The sequence below is a fragment of the Schistocerca gregaria genome, chromosome X (assembly GCF_023897955.1).
Source record: "Schistocerca gregaria isolate iqSchGreg1 chromosome X, iqSchGreg1.2, whole genome shotgun sequence".
In the NCBI taxonomy this organism is placed as follows: Eukaryota; Metazoa; Arthropoda; class Insecta; order Orthoptera; family Acrididae; genus Schistocerca; species Schistocerca gregaria.
This window is the reverse complement of record NC_064931.1, coordinates 172,530,655-172,539,801: the sequence shown is the minus strand read 5'-3', so window position 1 is coordinate 172,539,801 and position 9,147 is coordinate 172,530,655. Positions and strand designations below refer to the sequence as shown.

Below are 9,147 nucleotides of genomic sequence, written 5' to 3'. Positions count from 1 at the left end.
TCCTGGGGTCAGATACATCACATGATCACACTGACAGAACCACAGGCACATAGACACAGGCAACAGAGCACGCACAATGTCGGCACTAGTACAGTGTATATCCACCTTTCGCAGCAATGCAAGCTGCTATTCTCCCATGGAGACGATCGTAGAGATGCTGGATGTAGTCCTGTGGAACGGCTTGCCATGCCAATTCCGCCTGGCGCCTCAGTTGGACCAGCGTTCGTGCTGGACATGCAGACCGCGTGAGACGACGCTTCATCCAGTCCCAAACATGCTCAATGGGGGACAGATCCGGAGATCTTGCTGGCCAGGGTAGTTGACTTACACCTTCTAGAGCACGTTGGGTGGCACGGGATACATGCGGACGTACATTGTCCTGTTGGAACAGCAAGTTCCCTTGCCGGTCTAGAAATGGTAGAACGATGGGTTCGATGACGGTTTGGATGTACCGTGCACTATTCAGTGTCCCCTCGACGATCACCAGAGGTGTACGGCCAGTGTAGGAGATCGCTCCCCACACCATGATGCCGGGTGTTGGCCCTGTGTGCCTCGGTCGTATGCAGTCCTGATTGTGGCGCTCACCTGCACGGCGCCAAACACGCATACGACCATCATTGGCACCAAGGCAGAAGCGACTCTCATCGCTGAAGACGACACGTCTCCATTCGTCCCTCCATTCACGCCTGTCGCGACACCACTGGAGGCGGGCTGCAAGGTGTTGGGGCGTGAGCGGAAGACGGCCTAACGGTGTGCGGGACCGTAGCCCAGCTTCATGGAGAGGGTTGCGAATGGTCCTCGCCGATACCCCAGGAGCAACAGTGTCCCTAATTTGCTGGGAAGTGGCGGTGCGGTCCCCTACGGCACTGCGTAGGATCCTACTGTCTTGGCGCCCATCCGTGTGTCGCTGCGGTCCGGTCCCAGGTCGACGGGCACGTGCACCTTCCGCCGACCACTGGCGACAACATCGATGTACTGTGGAGACCTCACGTCCCACGTGGTGAGCAATTCGGCGGTACGTCCACCCGGCCTCCCGCATGTCCACTATACGCCCTCGCTCAAAGTCCGTCAACTGCACATACGGTTCACGTCCACGCTGTCGCGGCATGCTACCAGTGTTAAAGACTGCGAAGGAGCTCCGTATGCCACGGCAAACTGGCTGGCACTGACGGCGGCGGTGCACAAATGCTGCGCAGCTAGCGCCATTCGACGGCCAACACCGCGGTTCCTGGTGTGTCTGCTGTGCCGTGCGTGTGATCATTGCTTGTACAGCCCTCTCGCAGTGTCCGGAGCAAGTATGGTGGGTCTGACACACCGTTGTCAATGTGTTCTTTTTTCCATTTCCAGGAGTGTATATGTGCGCGTCTACATCTACATCTACACTCACGTTCAGAAGAAACAGAACACCCAGAACGACTAGAAACAGGACGTTCATATTCAGAGGACATGTACATTAGAATGTTCTGAAGAAGCGATTAGCATTTGCACCATGTCGGCCCACGGGTTCAAGGTGAACATTGATACCGCGGCGCAACACCACCTACTGGTAAAATTTGTCTGCGGTTCTTATTGTCGCTATAAACAGTAGGTAGTGGGTCAGTGTGACTTGAGCTGACGTGAACGATCCCTCGCAGACGTATTCGCAAACCGTACCGTCAAATCAGTGAGTTTGAAACATGGCGCATTATTGGCGTGAATGTGATGCATCCATCCTAGATATTGCTTCTCGTGAGGAACAAAATGTTTCAACAGCGCAACGGGTGTGTGCCGAATGTTTCACGGAAGACCGTACAACATAATGAGATAGGTCAGGTTGCATCACCCACACCAGACACTGAGAAGATCGAGACCTCCTCCGAGTGGCACAGCAGGACAGACCGGCGTCCTCCTAGGCTCTGGCGCAACAGTGTAACACATCGTTCACAATCAGGGCTGACAGTCGTCCGCCATTTATTATGGCACGCGTTACGTGCGAGTCGTCGGCTTCTCCGCCGACCTCTGACAAATGTCTGCAAACGTGCTAGACGACAACGGTGTATGGAACGACATCACTGGGGACAGATATGGCATCAGATAGTGTGGTGTCACCGCCAGACACCACACTTGCTAGGTGGTAGCCTTTAAATCGGCCGCGGTCTGTTAGTATATGTCAGACCCGCGTGTCGCCACTATCAGTGAGTGCCGACCGAGCGCCGCCACACGGCAGGTCTAGTCTAGAGAGACTCCCTAGCTCTCGCCCCAGTTGTACAGCCGACCTTGCTAGCGATGGTTCACTGTCTACATGCTCTCTTATTTGCAGAGACGACAGTTTAACATAGCCTTCAGCTACGTCATTTGCTACGACCTAGCAAGGCGCCATATTCAGTTACTATAATTACTATCTTCAAGAATGTATTCTGAACAAACAATATTGTGAATCATGTAACGGCAAGAGCGACGTTCATCATTAATGGATTAAAGTTAAGTGTCAAACTAATTACGTCCGCTTGCTGAATTCTCATTCCTTGTCATGTTCCAGACCTCACGTCAGTATAGTTCTTCCCTCCTCACGCCAGGCTGCGTGAGCTAAAACGCGTGCATTTCGGCCTCCACTCGTTATACGGTGATAGCTCTTCTGCTAACACAAAAGATAGTGTTTGCAGACGAATCTGGGTTCTGTTTGTTTGAAAATGATGGGAGCATTTTGGTTCGCCACAGACACGGGGAGCGGCATAACAGTGGCTGCATTCGCAGGAGACATGCAGCGCCAACTCAAAATATTATGGTGTAGGATACTATTGGGTACAACCAAAAATCACAGTTGATGCGTATCCAGGGCACTATGACCAGTGTGACCTAAGTGAATGGCATCCTGCGATCCGTAGCCATACCCATAGAGCACAACACCTCACACCCCAGACGCGATTTTTGAGCAAGATGATGCACGACCACTTGTTTCTGCACGAACACGTGCCTTTTTGCTGTCACGGGATGTCAGCATTTTGCCCTGGATCGCCAGACAATCAGATTTGTCGCAAATCAAAAGTGTGTGATATACGGTGAAATAAAGGTGCATTGCTGTGACCCAATGCCAACCTCGAGATGACTGGGTGTTTGTGTGGTGCTCATCATTTCATCATCATTCATGAAAGTGGAGAGTTTGGACTGAGCAAAGGTTGAGAATTTGTACGGGAGCTGATAACCGTGCCGTTGAACGCCCCACAAACCAAACATCATCATCATCATCATCACCACCAATGCCGCCGGCCGGAGTGGCCGTGCGGTACTTGGCGCTACAGTCTGGAGCCGAGCGACCGCTACGGTCGCAGGTTCGAATCCTGCCTCGGGCATAGATGTGTGTGATGTCCTTAGGTTAGTTAGGTTCTAGGCGACTGATGACCTCAGAAGTTAAGTCGCATAGTGCTCAGAGCCATTTGAACCATTTGAACCACCAATGCCAACCACCACCGATGAACTTTGGAACCAGGTGAATGCTGCATGGATGGCTAAACCACAGGACGCCATTCGCACCTTACCGGCGTCGATAACATCATGCATGGAACCAGTCATCAGGACCCCTGACGGATGCTGTGCGTACTTCGCAACAGTACACATGCTGAACCGAGGTGACTAAAATGCGAATCATTATTGTAGAACATATTAATGTACATGTCATGTGAATATGAACTTCCTACCTCTAGTCGCTCAGTCGTTCAAAGTGTTTCTTTCTGAACATGAGTGTACATACACACATCAGAAACCACCGTACAGTGGATAACAGGTTACTTTGTATCATTACCAACATTCACTTTCCTGTTAAACGCGCAAATGGAACAAGGAAAAAACCATTGTCTGTCTGACTCCGTACAAGACCTGGTTTCGTTTATTTCGTCTTCGCGGTCTCGCGAAATTTACGTTGGCGGCAAAAGAATCTTTTTGCAGTCAGCCGCAAATTTGCAGTCAGCCGCAAATTTTGTCAGTAGTGTAACGCTAAAAGAACGTCGTCTCCTTTCCAGGAATTCCCAGGGAGTTGACGCAGCACAACAGTTCTGTAATATTTGTGTGTTGATCGAACCTACCTGTAATAAATCCAGTAGCTCACCTCAGAATTTCTTCGATATCTTCCTTTAATCCGACCTGATGGGGATCCCAACCCTCTAACAGTAGACTATGTCGCACTAGTCTTCTACAAACTTTCTGCTATGTAGATGAGCTATACTCTTCTAAAACTGCCCCAGTGAAACAAAGCTGACCATTCACCTTCCCCACTACTGTCCTCACGTTCTCATTCCATTTGATATCGGTTTTCCCAGGGCCTGGATGTTTAATCGACGTGACTGTGTAAAACAGCAGACTACTAATGCTGTCTTATAACATTAGGGTATTGTTTTTCCTACTCAGCTGCATTACGAAATATTTTTCTGCATTTAGAACCAGCTGAATTTTACCGTACCAAAAAGGTAGTTCGCCTAAGCCATCTAGTGATCTTCTACAGTCACTCAACGACGTCACTTTTCGGTACACTACAGTGTCATCTAAAAACAGTCATAGGGTCGCGCGGGATAGACGCGCGCTCCGACGCCTTGCCACGCTTTGCGCGGCTTCCCCCGTTGGAGGTTCGGGTCATCCCTCGGGCATGGGGGTGTGTGTGTTTATTGTCCTTAGCGTAAGTTACTTTAAGTTAGATTAAGTAGTATGTATGCCTAGGGCCCGATGATCTCAGCAGTTTGGTCCCATAAAAACTTACCACCACCAAACAGTGAAAGATTGCTGATCCCCCTGTCCCTCAGTTCCTCTTGGTATACAGCGAACAAGAGCAGTTCAATAAAATGTTCCTGGAAGCCTCCTTAAGATACCCTCTCCTTAAGATACCCTCGCCCTCCAGGACAACGTATTCTATTACTTAAGAAATCTGGAGCCATTCATATACACTCCTGGAAATGGAAAAAAGAACACATTGACACCGGTGTGTCAGACCCACCATACTTGCTCCGGACACTGCGAGAGGGCTGTACAAGCAATGATCACACGCACGGCACAGCGGACACACCAGAAACCGCGGTGTTGGTCGTCGAATGGCGCTAGCTGCGCATCATTTGTGCACCGCCGCCGTCAGTGTCAGCCAGTTTGCCGTGGCATACGGAGCTCCTTCGCAGTCTTTAACACTGGTAGCATGCCGCGACAGCGTGGACGTGAACCGTATGTGCAGTTGACGGACTTTGAGCGAGGGCGTATAGTGGGCATGCGGGAGGCCGGGTGGACGTACCGCCGAATTGCTCAACACGTGGGGCGTGAGGTCTCCACAGTACATCGATGTTGTCGCCAGTGGTCGGCGGAAGGTACACGTGCCCGTCGACCTGGGACCGGACCGCAGTGACGCACGGATGCACGCCAAGACCGTAGGATCCTACGCAGTGCCGTAGGGGACCGCACCGCCACTTCCCAGCAAATTAGGGACACTGTTGCTCCTGGGGTATCGGCGAAGACCATTCGCAACCGTCTCCATGAAGCTGGGCTACGGTCCCGCACACCGTTAGGCCGTCTTCCGCTCACGCCCCAACATCGTGCAGCCCGCCTCCAGTGGTGTCGCTACATGCGTGAAGGGAGTGACGAATGGAGACGTGTCGTCTTCAGCGATGAGAGTCGCTTCTGCCTTGGTGCCAATGATGGTCGTATGCCTGTTTGGCGCCGTGCAGGTGAGCGGCACAATCTGGACTGCATACGACCGAGGCACACAGGGCCAACACCCGGCATCATGGTGTGGGGAGCGATCTCCTACACTGGCCGTACACCTCTGGTGATCGTCGAGGGGACACTGAATAGTGCACGGTACATCCAAACCGTCATCGAACCCATCGTTCTACCATTCCTAGACCGGCAAGGGAACTTGCTGTTCCAACAGGACAACGCACGTCCGCATGTATCCCGTGCCACCCAACGTGCTCTAGAAGGTGTAAGTCAACTACCCTGGCCAGCATGATCTCCGGATCTGTCCCCCATTGAGCATGTTTGGGACTGGATGAAGCGTCGTCTCACGCGGTCTGCACGTCCAGCACGAACGCTGGTCCAACTGAGGCGCCAGGTGGAAATGGCATGGCAAGCCGTTCCACACGACTACATCCAGCATCTCTACGATCGTATCCATGAGAGAATAGCAGCCTGCATTGCTGCGAAAGGTGGATATACACTGTACTAGTGCCGACATTGTGCATGCTCTGTTGCCTGTGTCTATGTGCCTGTGGTTCTGTCAGTGTGATCATGTGATGTATCTGACCCCAGGAATGTGTCAATAAAGTTTCCCCTTCCTGGGACAATGAATTCACGGTGTTCTTATTTCAATTTCCAGGGCAAACTATTTCGTATGCTCGGAATTTCGTTAACAGTCTGCAGTGGCGCACTGTGTCAAAACTTTGAGGAAATCTAGCGATATGGAGACTGATTTCTTGTCCTTCATATAAAGCACTCCGTCTTCAGGCCATATGTGGCTCATCGGGACCATCCGACCGCCGTGTCATCCTCAATGAGGATGTGGATTGGAGGGGCGTGTGGTCAGCACACCTCTCTCCCAGTCGTTATGTTGGTTTTCTTTGACCGGAGCCGCTACTATTCGGTCTAGTAGCTCCTCAATTGGCATCACGAGGCTGACTGCACCCCGAAAAATGGCAACAGTGCATGGCAGCCCAGACGGTCACCCATCCAAGTGCCGACCACGCCCGACAGCGCTTAACTTCGGTGATCTGACGGGATCCGGCGTATCCACTGCAGCAAGGCCGTTGCCGCCCTTCATATAAGGTTCATAGGATATCGTGTGAGGAAACGGTAAGCTGAGCGTCGTACGAGCGATGTTGTCTAAATCAGTGCTGATCTGTGGGAAGAAGCTTTTCTATGTTAAGGAAATTCACTATTTTCGAATTTAAATGTGCTCATGTGTTCAGCAGCAAAGTGATATGAAGGATAGTGCTCTGAATTTTTTGCAGTTCCCGTCTTTTAGCCTTTTTACATACAGGAGTGGCCTTCTTTCATCCAGTCACTTAGGATTTTGTGTTGGGCGAGATATTCGCGATAAGAGAAAGCTAAGGGAAGCGCCAGTGTCGAAGAGTACTTTTGGTAAATCCGAACTGGGACTACATCCGAAAGTAACGACTTACCTGCAACTGTTTCAGTGGCTCAACGCCAGAGATGTCTATTCCTATGTCCTCCTTGTGCGGCGGTCAAGCGGTGTTATGCCTGCTCGATCCCCCTGCGTTAATGATTTTTTACAATGCGTAATTTAATACTTCACTCATCCTTTTGATGAATTTTGTTACCACACCAGCGTGATCAACGAGTGACTGGATGATTGACTTCGGCCCGCTTACTGATTTGACATAGGACGAGCAATCTCAGCAAAATCTTTCGCTAACAAAGTATGAATAACCTTAGAAGTAGTTACACGTTTCACGCATTGATCTTATTAGACGCAATAATTTCTGCTAACTTTCAACTGGACATCTTCGCGTTCTTTTTTTTTAACTGACAGTGCAACAATCTGGCTTCCTCGGTATTTGCCGAATTTTGTTATTCAAACAAGGTGTGATTTTTTTTTTCATTTCTTCATCCACTTGCTCTGAACATATTTCTCCCATTATGAAAGATATCCATGGTTGCATTCCGAGGGAACGAAGAAGTCACCCACCCATTTACAGCGATACTAGTTGCGCACGCCTTCTTAAACCTCAGTCGCTATTGGTGTAACAAAACAGATGGAAGTCAAAACACAATCGGCAAAAGCTTACTCCTACAGAATTCATAAGATGGCTAATGAATGCCTAACGCTAACTGAATGTAGCATATTGTGCTATATTTCTAATCAGTTGCTGAGAGGGCTTTTATTTATACCGCATAGCCGCTGATCGGGTCTTGCTGGTAGAAACGGGAATTCGTCGTCATTGGAAACATTGCCAACATATGTGTTGTAACAGTGGGAGGTAGACACTAGGTAGTTGTTGCACGAGACCGTTCATTCAATTCATTTCGCAATCACTGCTGAAAATTTGCACCACATTTGAGCTGAAGATCTCTAAAATCCGCTTTCACGAAATTCGTGAGAATCTTCTCGGCAGTTAATGAATCTGTCGCTCAATTTTTTCGTAGTCAACAGTAAGTTGTAAGAGAACGGTGGTGCATGATGTCTGTTAGTTAGAATTTTGTGCGTTGTGAGGTGTAAAAACATAGTGAACAGAGTGGAAAAACGACTGATATTGCTAAGAATATTGCGTCTGAGAAATGAATGAAAACCTAAAATGAAAGTAAGGGAATAGAAAAACGTACTGTCTAAGATGAAATATCAGAAGGAATGATGCATCAAACTCAAATATTTCTATTAAAAGTGAAAATTTTGATCTAGCCAGTACCCCCGCTGGCTTCAAGTACTTTGATGAACATGGTAGTAGTCGCCTTGTCGGTATTTCCAGTGTCTGAAATTGCAATGAATAAAAGGAGACTGATGATTTCCAAAAGTACAAGGTTTTATTTAATCTACGGTAACTTGCAAACATTATAATTTTAGGAATGACTTAGATAGTATGATGAGGTCATTTCTATTGGACTGACTATCATTACATCCATGGTTTGTTTATTCTACAGCTTTATAGGCTGTGTGGCTTAACCGACTTCGTATAACGCATGGCAGTCATCATAGCGCATTAATAAGCGTCCACTCACCAGTCTCATAAGTCTTCAAGAATATATATCAAATCCGAACGAAATAAAGGTGTGATTAAAAAGTCAAGCGATTTTGTTAATATTATCACACGACCCAAAAACCCTCGTATGCTGGTCCCAAGCCTGGGACCTCATTTTGCAAGTGATGAGGAAGGAGGAGTGGGAGGAGTAACAACCTCGTAAAAAAAACAGGGCTCATCTGGCCCGGGTGATAGCATCCTGTGAGAGGCTCCGTGCTAGGATTACAGTGAATACTTCAACGGTAGTTAAGGCTTGAAGAATGGTTCTTGGAACAGCGGAACTACAAGAAGAAACAAAACAATAAAAATTCCTCAATGCGTCTGGCTTGCAACAAACGCCAAAGTGGTCAGCTTCTGTTCACCAGAGGTGCGGCTGGGAACATATTCCTCAGTGCTAACCACCCCGAGTAGTATCTCAACAAGCAATTAACAATGGAGATGAAAT

At 48.9% G+C, this 9,147-nt stretch overlaps 1 pseudogene; it reads right to left on the bottom strand.

Moving 5' to 3' along the window:
- Positions 1 to 6,639: 6,639 nt before the first annotated feature.
- LOC126299811 (5S ribosomal RNA) lies at positions 6,640 to 6,757 on the bottom strand (annotated as a pseudogene).
- Between the last annotated feature and the right edge of the window lie 2,390 nt (positions 6,758 to 9,147).